The following is an 18601-nucleotide window of genomic DNA, read 5'->3' as shown; positions in this document are numbered from 1 at the left end:
AACGATTTAGGTGAGGAGAACAACCTGTCTTATAGTCGGTAAAAAAGCCATTACGATCGATTTAAGACGAAACCACGTTGGGAAAAAAATTTCATCTGACGTAAATTATTTTAAAATTGATCGGTGAGACACAGCGTAGTTACAACTTCGTTGTGTCTTCACGCTCGCGTGCAAAGACAAAAACACACGCGCACGCGCTTTCCAACAACCAACGGGGAAATAAAATTAGCGGCAGAGACAATGCAAATATAGGTACGATGAGACTCAACGGCTTTATAATGCGTGTGGAAGGCTGGGATGAAAAGGGTGGCGGCGAGAGGAAGAGAGAAAAAGATAGACTGAGAGGGAGGGAAATGGAGGAGAAAGACGGTGACATTAGCATAGAGAGATAACGCGTTGGCGACTGCGTGGTTGATGCCTTTTCTCGAAATAACAATGATAATGATCGTTACGGTGAAAAGAGCGAGGTTCTCAAGCTTTGCGCTTGAACCTATGCAGTGCAATCTCTTTATAGCCGTGAACGCTGGAGGTTAAAACGCAAGGCGGTACGGCAACGTCAGAGCAAGTATAAAGTTTTAATTTTTTCTTTTTGACTTTACTCTCTTTGCCCATTCTCTTTGTAAATTAACAAAGTCAGATGTTTTCGTAGACTCGCGCGGACCGCTCTTGAAACTTTAATCACGCAAAATGCCACGTACAGCAAACGGTGAGCTTTGAATACAGGGTCGTTCAAAAACTGTAAACCATTCGCATAAAGGACCGAAGAGATTCTCAAAGAAAATAATGGTCGACATGTCGTGCTCGCGATACGGTTGTCCACATCCTTTTTGGGTAAATATGGAGGGTGGAACATGACTTTCGGAGAAAAGCATTCACCGCGAGTATCAGCGGTATGTGTTTCTTGGAAAGGTAAGGTATATAAAAGGAGAATTGGAGGATTTTGAAATGATAAAACTGAGCCGGATACGTCCGACTTGTCCGTACATCCCTGCCGAGCTTTGGACGGCTGGTTGCTTTCGAGAAGTTGTCTTACAGTTCGGTTGAGTTGGACCGAGCCTCGTTTTCCCCCCTCCCCTGCAACGAGAACCCGCGCGCGGTAAGGTAAAGGGAAAAGGCAAGGAAAAAATACGTCTCCGGGGGAGATTGGCTCGTTACGAATTCTTCCTCGCGCGCGTGCGGTCGCTTGCTCTGATATCGGACACTTTGCACGCAAAAGTCCGATATCAATTCCGGACCCGGGTACAGACCGATATTATTTTATGGTTCGTAAAATAGTATATTCTCTCTGGGTGGGGCGAGGGGAAAGATGCGAAAAACCGGTCATCCATTCTCCCCGTTGCTCCAGGACCTGACCGGAAAATCTCAACGGGCGCCTCAAGTTCATACGCCTCGTCTATGCGCCCCGTTCAAAAAGCGAAACATACGTCGCTGCGAACCAGGTGAAGGATGAGAGAAAAAAATTTCACCCGCCCCAAAAAGCTAGGGGTTGATCGCCTCGTGTCTGGGCATAAAAATCCGTCACCTGTTTCAACAATATGAAAATATGGTACGTTACGTCTTGTGAGTTGAACGGACACGTGGAATTTGAAAGGTATGTGAAAAATGCAAGAGTAATGCAAGAGTAATGAGAGGACGTATTTGAGTGTAGAATGGGTGTGTTTGAGTCGCTGTTTTTTAACACAGTCAGTCCCATTGCCAGGGGCCATTTCTTAGTGGTATGGGGTTGAATTCACCGAGTCTACTCTCGATCCGGTCGAGACTGCCGCTGTATCTCTCGCAGGAAGCCACCGCTTCTTTACGAGTATTGCGGTAACGGGTCTCCACCTCGATCCTCTCCAGCGCTGCCGAGAAAGGGGGCGATACTTTTTTTTTTTAATCCAAGAATTGTATTTATGCGTGTACAATAGCACTTTCCTGTCCCATTATTTTACCCCCGCGCTGCGGTCCCGCTTCACGCCATCCACCTTCCCTTTCTCCTTCTCTTTTCGCGTGCTTCTTTGTGTATGTATTGTGCGTGTGAGTGTGTGTTTTACTCTGGCGTAAGCTTTATACAGTTTGTCCGAAAACGTCGATTCCAGGGACGCTCTGAAAAATGAAAACTTCCGCACCAGCTGCGTTTCATAATTAATTTGAAAATTAAGGTTCCAGCAGCTGCAGGGGTGTGTAAGCTCGAGAATCCCGCCGACGGCACCCCCGCCCCATTGTCTGAGATTTCTTTTCCCGCTGCTGCGTTTCTCGCGCCTCGACTATAGCGCGGTCCTCCTCCATCGCGGCTCGGGATTATCAACTTACAATAGAAAAATACCCGAGGTACAACATCGCTGATTTTCTTCATTCTATGAAATGTTGTAGTGAATGAGAAAACATTGGTCACGTATTTTTCTCACGTGCCAATTTGGCCGTTCAAAGGATCAAAACCATCGCTAAGGTTTAACGCCGCAAATGGATTTTTTAGAGTTTCTTGACAATGACATACAAATGTTTTTGTTACAACCAATTGGGCATTAATTAGTATCAAAGACGATAATCACAGTGTTTTTAAACTAAGGGTTTGATTTCCTTTCTTTGAGGGGGCGTAACGTTTGAGGGTAGTTTTTACATCCTTGACCATCCATTTAGCAATTTGTATTAGAACGTATCACAAAATAAACAAAACTGACAAAGTAAACGTAGAGTACTTTTTTTTAGAAGGTGCAAGCTTTTCTGTTTTTATGAAAGTTCTTCATACCGCGAAGAAATGATTGGAAGACTTATTGATTGCCAGAATATCAGGTCTAAACGGGTTCTGCATCCTCGGCTCGCCGATTCGTGTTTCGTGGCTTTTGGCCTTGCCGAATTATTACCCAATCCGATCAGACTATTTCAGTTCAATCCGGCTAATTGGGATCTGAGAGCTCGGCGCTATATTTGACCGGCACCCTCGACCCTCTGGTCTCTAGTGGCTGACTGACAATGAGATATAACTCTTTGGGGCTCGTGGGTAATAACTTTCGCTACGATTTCGTGGCTCGAGCCAATCAATGAAATCACGTTACCGTGTTTCACCTTCCGATTCGCTGCCCTTCATTCTTTCCATGCATTTTCGATCGAGCTCCCAGCTGCTCCAATCTCGCATGCATTGCTTTTCCGTGCACGCTGCGGATTCACCTGCAGCAATTTCTTTGCTATGAAAAATTGTGCACAGTATCCGAAACGTTGACTTGCAAAAATTTTACGGCATATAGGTACGTCTAAGGTTTTATTTTTCGTAATCTGAAATCTTTGATCAAATTTTGCACATCCAGATTCTCACAATATTCAGTATTGAATATTTTCTTGTATAAATGTACCGAACAGTAAATGTAAAGAGGAGTTTAAAATTGATATAGATGAACAAAAGATCAAATTTGTTCATTCGTACCTGAAGATTAATATTTTTCTTCCAAAACAGTAAAACGTCAAAGCAGCTATAGAGAAATGTTTTTATCATTGGAAAAATGAAGCATCTAAATATCGCCAGTATTTGGATCAGAATTAAATTGGCATCGTAAACAGTTTTCGCCTATTCGCGTCAGATTTACGAATAAAACACCCGAGATCTATGAAAGAATATTTGAATTGGCTGTCAATAATCGATTTCTAGATAACACAGAGTCGACGTCATTAGAGGTACACCTATGCCGTTGAGTCGGCGCGCGGTGCCGAAGTGATGCATATAAAGATAATGTAGAACGAGATTGGCAAGCTTATCTTATTCGTTCCGGAAAATTTCGTCACCATGGAAGAACTGGCGATGGCACCAGGACCTCTCATTCCCAGCAGTCCAATTTCAAGGGAGCTTTAAACCACCCCGTTTATAACGCCCATGGCGCGGCGGGCGTCCGAGGGTGGCCAACTCCTCCGGCAGAAATGTGCAAGTCAAACAGCTTCGCTCAGCAGTTTATCCAACGAACACTCGCCGACGCGATGCATGCACCGCACCCACAAGCGCCCACGTTTATGAGCTCCGCGACGTCGGACACCCTCGCCCCCCGCCCCTCGTACCTAGCGCTCAACATATTTGTAGCTTTTCTGAACGTAAGCCGGAGCTTCTCCGTGTAAAAACACCTCCACCCTTGCCTATGTAGGTATGTACGAGGTGTGTGTACGCGGTTCCGTGCCGCATACGTTGCACATGCAAAATACATTTTTGAACTCACACACCCCTCCGCTCTTCTCGCCTTCGTCTGCTCTTTTCGCGAGGTGGGTACATCCACCGGGGGTTGCTGGTACAGGGAGATCAGGCCCTAGGCTTCTCGTCGAGAGAGAACCGAGCATCGCCGCGTACCTCGCTCAGGGAAAAATCCATTATTAAGCATCGCGCGAGGGAGTTTACGATGCGGTGTAAAATACACGAGATTCACAATCATAAAAGAAATGTTACCGTTTTTTTTTCTTTTTTTTTTTTTGCACGCTATCGCTCTTCTTCCCCCACCTTATGTATCACCGTTCGTAAAACGCCCAATGCAATACGAAACTTGTATCCTTAAATACATTAAGGATAAGTTCTGCTTCGTTTCGTTGCGACACTTGACGCCGCCCCCAACACGTCGGGAACTCCTAATCGTTTTAATTTACCAATTGCGACTATTCAAGTTCATTGAGGTGTTGACCTAACAATTTCAGCTGAATATATTTTAAATTGCAGCGTCTCTGATTACAAGTATCTTGCGTGTGTCTAGTTTAAAAGATTCGCTCATTCGATTTGTTTCGTCCATGAACAAGTGTTCAAAATCGGGGTCAAAACTGTGTACTGGAAGAATGTTTCTAATTCAATCATATCTTTACGCTGATACACTTTTTGCAAGATTTAATTCGAAGGAATTATAACTATAGTGAAATCTCTGGCTACTCGTACAAACTCTGAAGACTTATTCTGTATTTTTTAATACAGTCCGCGGATGGAAAGTTGAACAAATTTATTTACATTTGGAAATATATCTATGTATTATACGTATCCGACTTTATTGAATTTAGGTTCAAGTTGGTAGACGACCAATAATTACGATTATCCGAAGACTTATCGTGGCAATAGAAATGACGAATGTTCGTATATTTTATTAATCTTGAAAGTAGTTTGGAACAGAAGAACAGTAAAGTATCTTCACAATTTTCCGATTCTGTTTATATAGTTATTTGACTCACAAATCGCGTGGGATGTAAATCTCTCGGAGGCGACGTTGTTCGGACACTTTACACGCTTCCACATTTCACATAGAAAACATCGCAATAACCTTTTCTTTCACATTCGAGGATAGCATTGCACTATTGAAGATATGAGAAATACATTATATCACACGCATGTAAAATCGCACGACACGCGAATCTAGTTGACAAAAGAATCTTCACCTTTCATCGCGTAATAGTCATTCATAGTTTAGTTGGACCGGAAAGCATTGTGAATCGGTGGCCTGTAATTGCTCCGAGAGTAATCGTATGCACCGAAATTCAGGTGTATTGTCATCCTTCTACAATGAGATTTCGAGATATTGAACGGGCCCAAATTACTCACCCGTACGAATTATTATATCTAATTGCGACTCGGTCTTCCCTATTCGCAATCATAATGAAACAGAATCGCGTACATCAGTTACCAGGGTTTCGTAGGCTGAACGCATTAATGTACCTACGTAAGCTTGGTAAATTCCGTGACCCTTTGTTTCGGAGTTGGGTTTGAGATCTTTGAAGACACCTTTACCTGGCGCGGATTATTTTCACATGTAGCTATACTTAGGGCGGAGACGAGGCAACGCTTGCGTCTGAAGCCTCGAGCAATTCGCACAAGATGAACGTTGAGTAGAAAATGAGAGGTAGGCAAAGGAGATGAAGGAACGGGGATTGGTGAGGATGGGGTGCAGAAGTACGGAGTGGCGAACGTGCGGATATATAGATATTGTACGTATATAGCATCGATCGTTCAGTTTTTGCGGATTTAATAACTTTGAGTTTAATTAACTGCTGAAAGTCGTGATCGATTCCCTGCGAGCCCAGGGTAGAAACTCACCTCACGACTGCTCGCGAATCAGCTTTCTCTCCCCGCATTTTCCATCGCTTCTCTTTCCCGAGGTTTTATCCATGCCAGGTATAACGTCTAATCCTTGGAGGTTCGATGAGTGGGAGAATCGTAGGAAACTTCTTGCAGAAATCCGTTCGATCGGAAAAATCTGATATTCATTGAAACTTCGTTTTATCCGAGGTTCGACTGATAAGAATAAAACTCAGTAGCGTTCGAAGAAAAGTTATAGGAAAAAACTTCCACCACTTTCTCGGACTCTGATAGAATACGTACCTATAACTGCCACTCAATTTTCACCAACATTTATACTCCGCGTACAACAAACATCCTTCGACAACAAAATATCAGTTGCAACAAGTCCGGATAGATGGAGTATCAGGTTTGGGATGATCCGGTTTCATATTCGTCTCGAACAGTTTCGATTAAGTGTAAACAAATCTGCAGGGGGTGCTGCAGCCGACAATTTATCATACTTTGCGGAGCTTTACAGTTAGCGAGAAGCGGGGGCGAGACTGTAAAACAGGAGGTCGGGGCTTCTACGCGGAGTTAAGTTTCTCCTGAAGGAGACATTTTAATTACCGGTCGCCCATTCGCTCGCAGTATGTATTCGGCGATACACCTGCTCCCGCCTCCTACGGCGTCAGGACGCCCGGCGTCTCCGACCGCGTCTCCTCGGCGTCTTTCCACCGTCTCCAGCTTCGCCCTCGAGCGACCTCGCACCATTTGTCTCCCGAGTTTATATAAAGGTGGTCCGCGCCACCTCTAGGCATTCCCATTCCCGCCTCCTCCTCTTCGCTCCTCTCCGTCTCTTCGCACAGTCATCGCCTCATTCACCGATCTGTTCGTCCGGCCCAGCTTTTCCGCATCCGAAGTTTGACCACGTTTTTCGACGCAAGAAAAGTAAACGCGAGGCGCCACTTCAGACGACATTCGAAACGAATGAGAGTTCGAGTATTAGTAGAAACGAGAAACGTTCGAGCGCCTCAATACTCGGCAACGGATGCGCTACTAAAGGGTGAGGATCGGGCGATGCGTCTTTTCGTGATGTTAATATTGGCATGGTGCTGCACCCCGCGAAGGGATATCAGCTCGGCACGGCGTTCTTTTCGAGACCCGCAGCCGGTTGTCCGTGTAATCAAGACTAACAGTCTCGGCTGATCCTCCACCCCTTCCTATATCTCAATTTATATCTCAATAACGTCACTTAGCTCTGACGTCCCAGTGTCTTTTTCGGGCCGCGAGTTTATCTATGCAGAGCTTCGCCCTCGCCCTCGCGCCTCTTGGAAGTTAAATAAGAGGGTTTCCGGGCTCGCTTTTGCAGTACGATGGTAGAATTAGAAAGTGAACAGCGAGGCACTTCTCTCTCTAACCTAAAACGCGCGCGTTACACGGTAGCTGTCCAAATTTCCGATCATGACATCAGGTTCTGTTCAATTCTTTTAATATTCGGAAGATAAGATATAATCGACTTATACGGGTAACTATGATAATTTTTCCGTATTTGATCCTGCACATTCACGAAATGTTTTCAAGCACCTCTGAGGCATCAGGAATTTAAACTTTCACTCAACTCAACCTTTGTAAGTTTCGCGGCATCAATTGTCGGATTTTTTTTTCAGAAAAATTGCAACCGGTCCTCATGTACATGCCGACTTGAGTAATATTAGCTGGCCCACGTAATCTCTGATCTAATTTTGTCAATTTTCTTTAACTTGGCAACAGATGGACAAGCGCCGCCTGGCTTTGCGGGCCAATCTCGTTTCCAGGGGAGCGCACCACCCGCCTCTCTCTGGCGGCTCGTCAATCTCCCGTCAGCCTTTCACGCTCGCTGTACGAAAATTATACGAAAATTCCTCGCCCACCCGTTGGACAAGAAGAATTCACAAATTTTCTCAGATATGCAGTTAAATATTTTCAACTTGAGGAAATTCAATATGAATTTATACACGAATCCTTGTACCTTACACCGCTGCTGAGAAACTGTCCCGCGTAATCTGCTTGACAACATGTTGCAGGTCGCGATGTGTTTTTTTAACTACTTACAAGTATACGTTTTAATCAACAGTGAATAAGAATATAAGTTTACAGAAGCGGACACGTTTGTTGATCACTTGAAGCTATCAGAAAAATTCTCTTCCACAATCACAGAACGATTTGTAAACTTTTTAGAGACGAAGCGAAAAGGAACTTTTTAAACGAATGTCATTCTCATGCTTCCTTTCAACTCAGAATAAGGTCAATCAGCAAGAAATAACCGATGTAATAAAACATCATCCGTGAGCAATATTGTCTAACAAACGATCCTGAGAGATATCGGATACTGATCGTTTTTCAAACGGTTCACTGCCCTCACTGACTGGGATCCCCTCAACACCACAGGTAGTTCCGGAGCTTTTGCTGACTCACGCAAACGTCAATCAATCATCGTTGAAATAATGAAAGTATCGAGAGCACGTGGGACATGCGGCGGTCGGCCAAGAGCCTCGATGACTACAGGCCGACGAAGAGAAAACTGCGCTGAGGATAAGTGGAAAAAGCAAGAAAGAATTAAATAAGGCAGGGAAGGACGGCCATGGCGCAAGAGTCGAGCAACGGTGTAAACAGAAACATCTGTTTGGGATTCTATATGTCTGCGGCGAGTTACAGCGACCAAAGGGATTAGGTGAAGAGTAATCCCGGTTTGCGGAGTTTCTATAAAGCCCTAGAATAGGTTAATCTTGCGGGGCAAGTTTATCCTCTGCTTGGCCTAATCCAACCAACTTAATACTGGCCGAGGTAGGACAGGGCGGACGCAGGCCGGGCACAACCGTCGTCTTCGTGGCATTCCGGTGAGCACAAACCTCGTCTCGTCGCCCCGTGCGTCAATAAGTATTTATTTATACTTGTAGTGAGGAAAAATTTCGGTGCGCAATTTCATGAAATAACAAGTGGTCGGAAAAGTATGTTATACGTTATATTTATAATGACTTATTTGTAATGTGATTTCATCACGTGGGGGATAGAGTAATTTTATGAATTCGGTTTTCTTGATTTCTATTTCTTACTGTTTCTTGATTTGATTCTTGGCAATTTCTTATTATTATTTCTCGGACGAATGTTTGTTTCTCAAAGTAAAGATTTCTTTACGACGAAAGGAGTGACGTTCGATTTAGAGCTTTATAGATTACATTATATTTACCGACCGAAGCGACAGATTATGCAATTAATTTAACGTTTTAAAATTTCTCTAAATAGACAATTTAGTGATGTTTGAATGCTTTCTTTTTACTGCTTAGAAAATAGAGGTTAGATAAAAAGGAGTTTGAAACAAGTACAGAAGTATTTGGATTCTAAATTCGTAAAATGAAGTTTATCAAATCCACCAATTATCTCTGTGTAATTCTTAAAAAACCGGTTAAACTAGAAAAAAAACATTTTTAATAATTATTTCGTTGAAATAATAATCCATCCTAAGAAGATCTGGCAAGACTTTCGTGAATCTCAATCTTTTGAAACCGTTCCTCATCACGATTTGTTGGGACAAATGCTTTTGTTCAAATTTAAATTTCGCGAATAGAAATAAACCAATGATGAAACTGTCAAAATCATTGAGCCTAACACCTACAAGATTTGGTGTCAAATGAATATTCCTACCATTACAGTAAGACTTTTAGAAGGCTATAGATCATATCAATATAGGCAAGATTTGCGATGTTGGGTAACGAGAGTTTCAGAACTTTCCTCGAAAAAGCAGAAGAACACAAGGATCTGATTTTTACGTTTCTGGCTGTTATGTACAGACAAGGCTTACGTGGATAATCACAAAACCCGTTTATTACCGGGATTTCGGTCATTACACAAATCTGTTATGGTGAACTGAACAGAGGGGAGCTCGTGATACCTGTGTGATCCTGACAATTTTACCGGAAGCTAATCTCGAGGCGGAAATTACTGGCAGCACTACCGCAGTATATAGAATAATTTCACGACACCGGTATAAGATCCGTATATCTATACGCGACAGAAAGCAGCACCGCAGGCCTTGGAGTTCAGATCAAGGAGAATATAGCGTCTCAAGCAAGTACCTGGATCAAAAATCTGTGCTTGAGATCGATATTCGAGAGGCGTAAATCCCGCGGCATTTGCATCGGTCAAGATCATGCTATGAAACAACTGAAGTCCCGTGGGATTTACAGGGATGTTGACGTAGGCGACAAATACGCGGGGACAAAACTACAACCCTGCGTGGGGTCGCAGTTTGCTGTCTTGCCTCGAGAAATAACAAGCCGCACTGTTCTGTCGCCAGATACTTGATCCAGGGGCGGTTTTTGACTCCCTCAGAGCGGAAGAAGAGAGAAAGAGACTGAGATATACGCTAAGATAAAGATCGAATAAGTAGGAGTTAAAAACTTTCAATTACCAAGTTACGCGTAGCTTTATTAATATCCACTGTATAAGCATGCCGAGAGCTTCACGCATGGGCGATATCAACGGTCTGATTCGTTCCGCTCGTCCCAGGGGTATTCACAAATTTTACTCACAAAATAAACACAAGCTGCACGATGGAATATCGAGTGATATGGTGATGTCTGCTCAGCGTATGATGATACGTCCAGATGACCCGCTATATTCGTACCCTTCGATAATAATTTTCTACACAATTTTTGCTCCAGCGTTTACGCTATACACAATCGTTGATATGCGAATGAAAAATTGTCATCGTTTTATTAAGCGAATGGTTAATATTGCTAGGCACCAAACTAGAGCTGTGCTTACAGTCAAGAGAGTGAGATTCGATCCCGAAACGGCACCGCATAAGCGCAACTGCGCACATAGACCAGGATTCGAATTTGATTTGCAAATTCGGTTAGACGCAATGTGAACGCAAGACGCAAAGGCGAAACGGGAGCCACCCTCGTCTGGTCGAGTGTAGCCATCCTGAACGACGCTGTCGAGGAGGACATTCGGGAGGTCCCGTGGGACTAAGGCCGAGAAAAGGCACGCGACATGAATTTTAATTTGTCTCACAGCTCCAGGCCGTGAAGTTCCTGCAGATGCATTTGGGATACCGTAACGAGTAGCTAAAGTTTTTTGACGAAAAGAATTAAAAGTTTCCAGGGCCGCGCAACTCGTCGTCGCAGACCTCTGATGTCCGCATAAAGTAATTATAGTGACGTCTGGCAGGAAACTTGGAAAAAGACGCCGGAAAAGTTGACTTATTTGTCACGAGCGTCTTTGTGAGTCATACTCGTAACCGTAACACGCGACGACGAATTTTGCGCTCTGCAGAATGGCTACGATAATGGCACACTTAAATCTATCGATAATTCGCTCTGTCAAATCGGTGATGGAACGATCTTTCGTGCATCTGGAATGGCAATGATCATTTAAGATTTCAGACTAAAATTACATCGTACATTTCACGGGTGTGATGCCGAATATTCTTCGAGTATTATTCAAGACGATTGTGAAAAGGAACAAACCGTTGCAACCTCAAAGACTCGCGACGCGGTATCAGATCAATCTACAAGCGCCTGAGACGACCAGGTGGCGGACCGGAGATTTGCAAGCCAGATTGAAATTTTGAATTTTAAATTAACCCCGGACACGATGGCAAAAAGGTGCCAGCCTCCAGGCGGAAGAAACAGGCGAAAAACCTGTGTACGCGGGTCAGACAGCTGGAACCACTAACCGTGGGATAATTGCAAATCTAATCCGCGAAGTTGGGACGCGACGTATAATATCTCATGAGCCGCGATTGGCCCTCATGATTCAGGAAAACTCTGAAACGCGTGATTATTTCTTGTCAAGTAATTGGCAGAGCAGCTGATTCGGTGCTTTGAAGTTAAGGATAAGTAAGAGTAATTATGTAGTTAGATTTAAGAATCAGAGGCAAAGAGTAATGAAATTTCTCATCGGCATCATCTTCTCATAGCTGATTTTCAGCTCTTGTTAAAGATGGCCGTTCGCTTCCCGGCGGTTACCTTTCCCTCTGATCCTAATGTTAACAACCTTTTCCATCCGTGGGCTACAATCCTCCCGGTATCGCTACCACTGTGTTACCCGTCTCTCCTCGCAAGAGGAACGGCAACTCATTACTTCTCTTTGTTCTTTGAATTGGATAGTTTTCCATTAGCAATCATAACAGTGCCCTTTGGCCTTGCACAACCGATGGAGACGGCGAATGGCAGAGGACGGTCGTCTTCCTTATTCAACATCTCGTCATTCGACGCTGCGGAAATCCCCGAGTATTCAGTTCACGTAGCGCGCGCTAATTTCCATTTTTATTACAAATTGGACCAGGATTTGGTCCGCGGGAAACAGCTCGCATGGGACAAAAATACATTTTCAGGGAATTCTTTATTACTTACGTATAGTTCGTTACCGGGATCACATACTTTATACGCCTGCTCGGATCCATTTGAAAACACTTACCTGAGACAGAGAGAGAAAGAAGAAACTATTTTAGGGATTGCAGTAAATTCCCTATTCCGGGTATATTGCCACGTTCAATTCAACGACTGCGCTGGTGTCACGAAATGAGAAATTCGAAACGTGTTCCAATCATACAACCGGATATCTCGTTTCAATTCCCTTTGTAACCAAACCAGATCCATCGCGCCGGCGCTTGTGTAATTCTTTTGTTAACTTTGATGAAGTTTTACTGCGAACTTTGCCTATGGCATTGAAGTACTGGAAGTTGCATGTTATACGGTTTGTTACTCATCGTTCAATCGATATCGAATCGATACGAGAATACACAGTAAAGTAATACGTTTAGTAAATCATGTATAAAATAACTTGTGTCGTAAACGATTACATCAAAGTTCCATATAATCACTGTAACCTGACGACGTCAGTAACTCACTTGTGACTTTCTAAAGATTTCACGGCTCCGCACAGCGTGAAGAGGACCGACATATGCGGATTTCAATATTGCGATACCGATTCAGCCTATATATAGTGGTAAACGATGCGGAGGAGATTCATAGAGGAGCGGTTCGGAATTTATTCACAACAGTATAGGGTACCCGTGGTTCCTGCCCAGCCACTTCGCTCTGCTCGTGAACCTCAATTACCGATACCATGAAAAATATTCACCGAAGGAAAGTCTGGTCGTGAAGATGCGTGAAATATCAGTTTGTGCAGATTCTAAATCTTGAACAGTCTCAGTACTGAGTCTAGTACAGACGGTTCTGCAATTCCTACATTGGAAAAACAAAAGCACAAGCTTTTTAAACCTCGTCCTGGAAATACGTCAAAGTCTACGTTACTTTGATAAGACATATCTGAGTAACAATACAGTAAAGTTTTTGGCACATTCAGCTTTTCACTTAGAAAGGTGATCGAACTGGAAAACAAATAATCAATGAACATTTGAACATTCTGGGTCCACTTCATAGCCGGTAGCACTTCTACGTAAGAAAAGAATCAATTGGACAGGTAAGGAAACATTTTAATGTCGGTGACTGAAACACGTTCGAGAAATCCAGACATCCCAGTAAACCAGTCACTCCATGACACATCCGTAAGCTAAATAGTGAAAAAAGCTGAACTCAACGTAAAGACGACAGATAAGGACTTTGATTTTGGGCCAGATCGATGCTCAATACCTCATAATTTACATTCAATACCGCCAGAGAAGCCATCGGCCGTTTGGTCTATAGAATTCAATGTATCAGCTACATTTTGGGCATGTGAACTTTGTACTTGTCCACTTTGTTTTATAAAGGTGAACCGTTCAGGTATACAGCTTGCTATCGTTCAGTATAATACATGAGAGACCAGCAGGATGTTGGAATTGACGGGCCAATAGATGCCTGATTGCCTACCTTTACCTGATCACTGCGCATCTATTTGCCTGAAATGACTAACGCCACTAGGCTATATTGGTTTCCAAAATACTTCGAGTTGACTTTTGAATGGGCATGAAATTCCTGAGGGTGTGGAATCTTTTGGACGGAAAATAGATCGAGGAATCACCAGTTACGCATTGCATCTTACAGTGAAATAAAATCCTCGCAAACGCGTTGAGTCATTAATTATTTTTTGCTGTATAAACTTTAGAGCTGAGCTGCAGCCCGTGTCTCAAGTTCAAGTAATTCCATCCATTGTGTTCTATACCTCCGGATGCCATCTCGTGTTTCATCGACGCCTTCACCAACGCCGCGAGCATCGCGGGCGACTCAGGTTTTGCAGGGAAGATTTAGCCCCTCTAACCAGGTATAAATTTGTGTTCGTCTCACCTACTATTTTATTCGTACTCTCCACACTCTCAACGCGGCAAAAATCCTAGGATCAACGTATCCCTTCTGCTTCTAGGTCGATCGTTCGAAAATGTCGCAGTACAAACTTGAACCGATGGTGATCTCAAACGAGAAAACAGCAAGAACTTTTATGAAAATTGTCCACTACGTCTGAGATAATTTTCGATTTGATTAAACTTCGGGGAAATGAAGTACGAATAGACAGATAATTTCAAATCTCACCTCACACAACAACGAAAAATATTCACGGACAAAACATGCTTATTTGAATATCAAAAGAAGAAAGCAGCCATAGAGCTAGTATAAATTGAGTCGGATATTCTGAGCGAGTTTACTTGTACCTCTAGTGAAAGTATAAGTACATTAGTTTTAGCTTAACGGCAATATTAGACGGAGACCAGGACAAGTGGATGCTGGAGCACGGAATTACGATGGAAAGTGGTATACGTGGTGAGAACTGCTGAGAGGGGTAGGTATTATAGGCGGTGTCACGACGTGGAATACGATATATATTTGCCGCGGCGGTTGACTCGAATCGAAAAGATTTCGGGTTATATTTCTTACCTGTTTTCCTCGTCCTACAGATTAGTATTGATTTGCGTCTAATATAGGTACTTTAACGGTGTTACACTGCGGCTTGTCAACCCCGAACTAGGGGTTGAACGAATTGGCCTTTAACCACTGCCCTCATTGTCAATCGAGTTAACAACTCTTGACAATATTGAATTTGTGGCTATTCGGTACGAAGGTGAGCGCCATTTTTGTCTCGACGTTCCTCATCTCGGTTCGTGAAAGCGATAATATTTCGGAGGTTGTAAAACGGGCGGAAAAGTCATAATAATTTCCCCCCACTTGCCCGACGACACTTTACGAGGAGCTTGAAATATCACGCCGGGCATTAACGCGGCCGTACACGGGAGTTCCAGGGATGACCGAATCGTGTCGCGAGGTCCAACGCCGCGGATTAAGCGTGTAGCTACGCGTGTTCGTGAAACGCCAAGCACTAGGTGATAAGGTGGAGTCGCCACCATGCAGCTCATTGCGAGTCTGCCACCCCTGCGCCACATCGTCGCTGTGGAACGGGAGTAAACCACCGAGAGCGATGACGTTTAGTAGTCAGCGTTGCCGAGAGCGGAATGATTAATTATTCTTAGCTGTGGTATTAGGTTGATGGGCCTTCTCGCCTCTCTGCATGACATAGGCATACAGCCGGTAAACCAGCCGGGAGTACATTATAGCCCCGTCAAATTGCTTCACGGGAGTTTAGTTCTGGTCTGCCTAACCGAGCCATGAGTCGCGTGACTATACCGAACCTGCCACGAGTATTCCGATTGAAAATTCTCGCTCCGGATCTGGGAAGATCGACAAGGAATTCTAAGACATGCTGGAGTGTGTTCGATGTTTTGGTGGTTGGGAATAGAAAGTTGTGATCCTGAGTGGTCATTTACGACGAGCGCAGTTGTTCGCAAGTAGTCGTAAAAGTTGTATAGCGGTGTGGAAATAAAAAATTCTATGAATTCTTGTTGTAGTTTCTTGCTAGCGACAGAAAAGAAAACTCATAATGCAACCTTTTTCTGTAACTATCGTTAATTCGTTTAACGACCGGAACAAAACAATAGAACGAACAGCTGGAACTCACCCTCAGAGCTTTTATGACGGACTCGGAACAATCTAGGCCCGGCATCATTTTGAACAGAGCATATGCGATTATATTTTTCACGACATGGCTATAAAAAATAAGGAACATCGAATAATTTCTAAAACTCGGTCTAAGATCATTTCGTGTGAATTTCAGGATCGTCAACAAAACTGCAAGTAATCTTCATTCGTCAGTTGAATCCGATTTACTCGTCATTTAACTCAGTGAAAAGCATTCTCCTTACCCTACCATCTGCTAAAAAAAATGGAAAATACAAAATCTATAACACGTAAGGAAATGCAGGTTGTTCTAAACTATTCATGTGAGTCTAGAATTGTAATTAGTTACTTTATACATTCACCGTGTGCGTTGTTCGACTTAAAAAATGATCGAAAGAATATAACGAAACAAAGAAAATGCAATTCAAATAAGGATTATTGTTGAGATCATGCACGAGAATGGCCTCTGCCGGTTTCGCTGCTATCCAAGGATTAGCTATTAGAATGATTAGATCGAATGACCAAGTTCAAGATCTATCACAATATAATCCTCACACCTTGTCGCTGTAATTACAAACAATCTCTGAATTTCAATCACATTCGTTCACGATAGCTGTCTAATAATGGACTCTAACTGCGGCTCGTCACTGAAAAAAATGAGTATGGAATTAAATATGAATTTTTGAACCCTGAAGATTTGAACAGTATTCAAATGGTTATCAGGAATAATATTAATCTTACATTGAATGGGCGCAGCCGCAATGTTTGATATTTCAACCTGAGCAAGAGATATAATTTTAGGCAAAATTTGGATTTATATGCCGGTGTAACCATTGAAAGCACGGGCGAACCGGAGATCACTATCGAGCTTTGAAAGCGGTTTGTTTTCAAAGAACACGCCTTTACGAAATGCGCATATTTAGTAGGGGCGGGGAGGTATTATTTCGCAGCGTGGCCTTATTTTACATACATCGTTGTTTTCTGAGAAGGCAGCTTTCGTTAGATCACAGAGAAATGAACGTAGCCATGCATTATACTAGGGTATAAATAATTTAAGGCATTTCGTTACAAATCTTTTCAATTAAGTTTTGAGTTTCCTTATTCCTTGAAATTTGATTACCAACAGTATCGATTTGTCTCGTGGAAAAATTTCCTCAGCTATAATTTATGCTCACGCACTGCAGATGTTGGAAATTCTATTTGCTCTGTGCCCTCTAAGCGACAAAATCAACCCGTCCAAATATTTTCCTTGAATTCTTATTCAAATTCCATAATCAGCATGTAAATTGGACAACTATTTCATATTCATTACACCATGAACGCTATACAGCATTGTTTAACCTATATGAGGTGCAATCGTCCCTCGAAATCCATCCCCTTTTAATCCTTGCCGTTTCTTGCATAACGAACGTACTAACTTTTGTTCATTTTGTATTTCAGCTAGCCTTGGAACCGAACGCGACTACACCGACTGCTCAAGTAAGGGATAATAATTGCCTCATGAATAATCATGAATTTAGTTTTGCTTATTAAATTCATTATCAATGTATTCAGCACATTTATCGAATGAATGAATCCGATGATATGCAAATGACAGTGCCTGGCTCGAACGACCGGTGTGACGTAGTTAGGTGACACAGCTTGCGACCATACCTACTCTTCGCGACCTTCAACTCTTCTGGGAAAATTGCTTGAGCAAGACGAATTCTTAACTAGGTTACGGAAACAAACTGGGGAGTTTGATTGTATAACCCATCGCCCACCGGCAGTCAGCCCTTCGCACAAATGAAACGTCAAAGAACAATGAAAAATACCATATACGTGTGGGTAATTGTCAAACGTGACGAACCATGTATCACGTTTCAGCGGAGAGAATTTTTTTTGTCTTTTTTCCTTTTCCTTTCATCGCACCTGATCGATCGGGACAAAATTTTACATCCTCTAGGTACAACGAATGTAAATATTTGTCGGGGAATGGAGACTAAAAATGCAACATAAAAAAGAAAATAAGCATGAATTTTTTTTTTAGAGTCGGAAGCTGAAATCACGGTATGCACTGCGGTACAGGAAATGCAAAAATTTGGCGCGAGACGGTGATTCGGCATGGAAGATTGGACCGGAAATGATTTTCGGAAAATGAAATAAAACTGGCTGTGACTTTTACCTGCAAGGTGCGGCTGTCATAGAAGTGGTTCGGACGGCTTCGATGCTGAGTTGATCGGACTGAGGGTGAGATCGACTGCGGCTAGCCTGCCCAGGTGTAGATCGTAGAGTACTGACGAAGAACCGCTACGACAGTGGGCGCCAAATGGCGTTTTCTCCTCCTTCCGACGATTCCGCCACCCCCAACCTTCTCTAACCGTGGTTGGCTCCAAAAACGAGGGTCGGCGCGGTCAACAGCTGATCGAATGATCGATAAATATGTTCATTCTGCCGATTACGTTACGTTTTCAAGTTCAAGCATGAGGCTAACCCCTATAATCAAAGTGACAAGCTGTTCCAGATGGACACGTCGCGAATTTGCGCGCGCACTCGTTATGCGTGCTGGATACGCGAATTGCACGCGTTCCACAAGCACGGGGTGATTGCGCGAAGGAAAGTATTTCAGCAATTTTCATACATAGAATGTAATTCACTCGGAAAATGAGTTCGTTGATTTTCAACCTGATGGCCGATTATCCAG

At 43.2% G+C, this 18601-nt stretch overlaps 1 protein-coding gene across 12 annotated transcripts in view; it reads right to left on the bottom strand.

The window, feature by feature from the left end:
- Positions 1 to 18601, bottom strand: part of LOC124301459 (CUGBP Elav-like family member 4) — a 540326-nt gene that overhangs the window by 201181 nt on the left and 320544 nt on the right. For 2 of the 12 annotated variants that reach the window (XM_046756548.1, XM_046756543.1), the window contains exon 2: positions 18083 to 18318. The exons of 9 other annotated variants lie outside the window; for them this stretch is intronic. The gene's annotated coding sequence lies outside the window, so the exon portion shown is untranslated. Of the gene's footprint in view, positions 1 to 18082; positions 18349 to 18601 lie in introns of all 12 variants that reach the window. One more of the 12 variants, XM_046756544.1, reaches the window with a different exon arrangement.

The sequence above is a fragment of the Neodiprion virginianus genome, chromosome 3, assembly GCF_021901495.1.
Source record: "Neodiprion virginianus isolate iyNeoVirg1 chromosome 3, iyNeoVirg1.1, whole genome shotgun sequence".
NCBI classification, from domain to species: Eukaryota; Metazoa; Arthropoda; class Insecta; order Hymenoptera; family Diprionidae; genus Neodiprion; species Neodiprion virginianus.
Note: the sequence above shows the minus strand (reverse complement) of the source record. Positions and strands in the feature narration are given on the sequence as shown.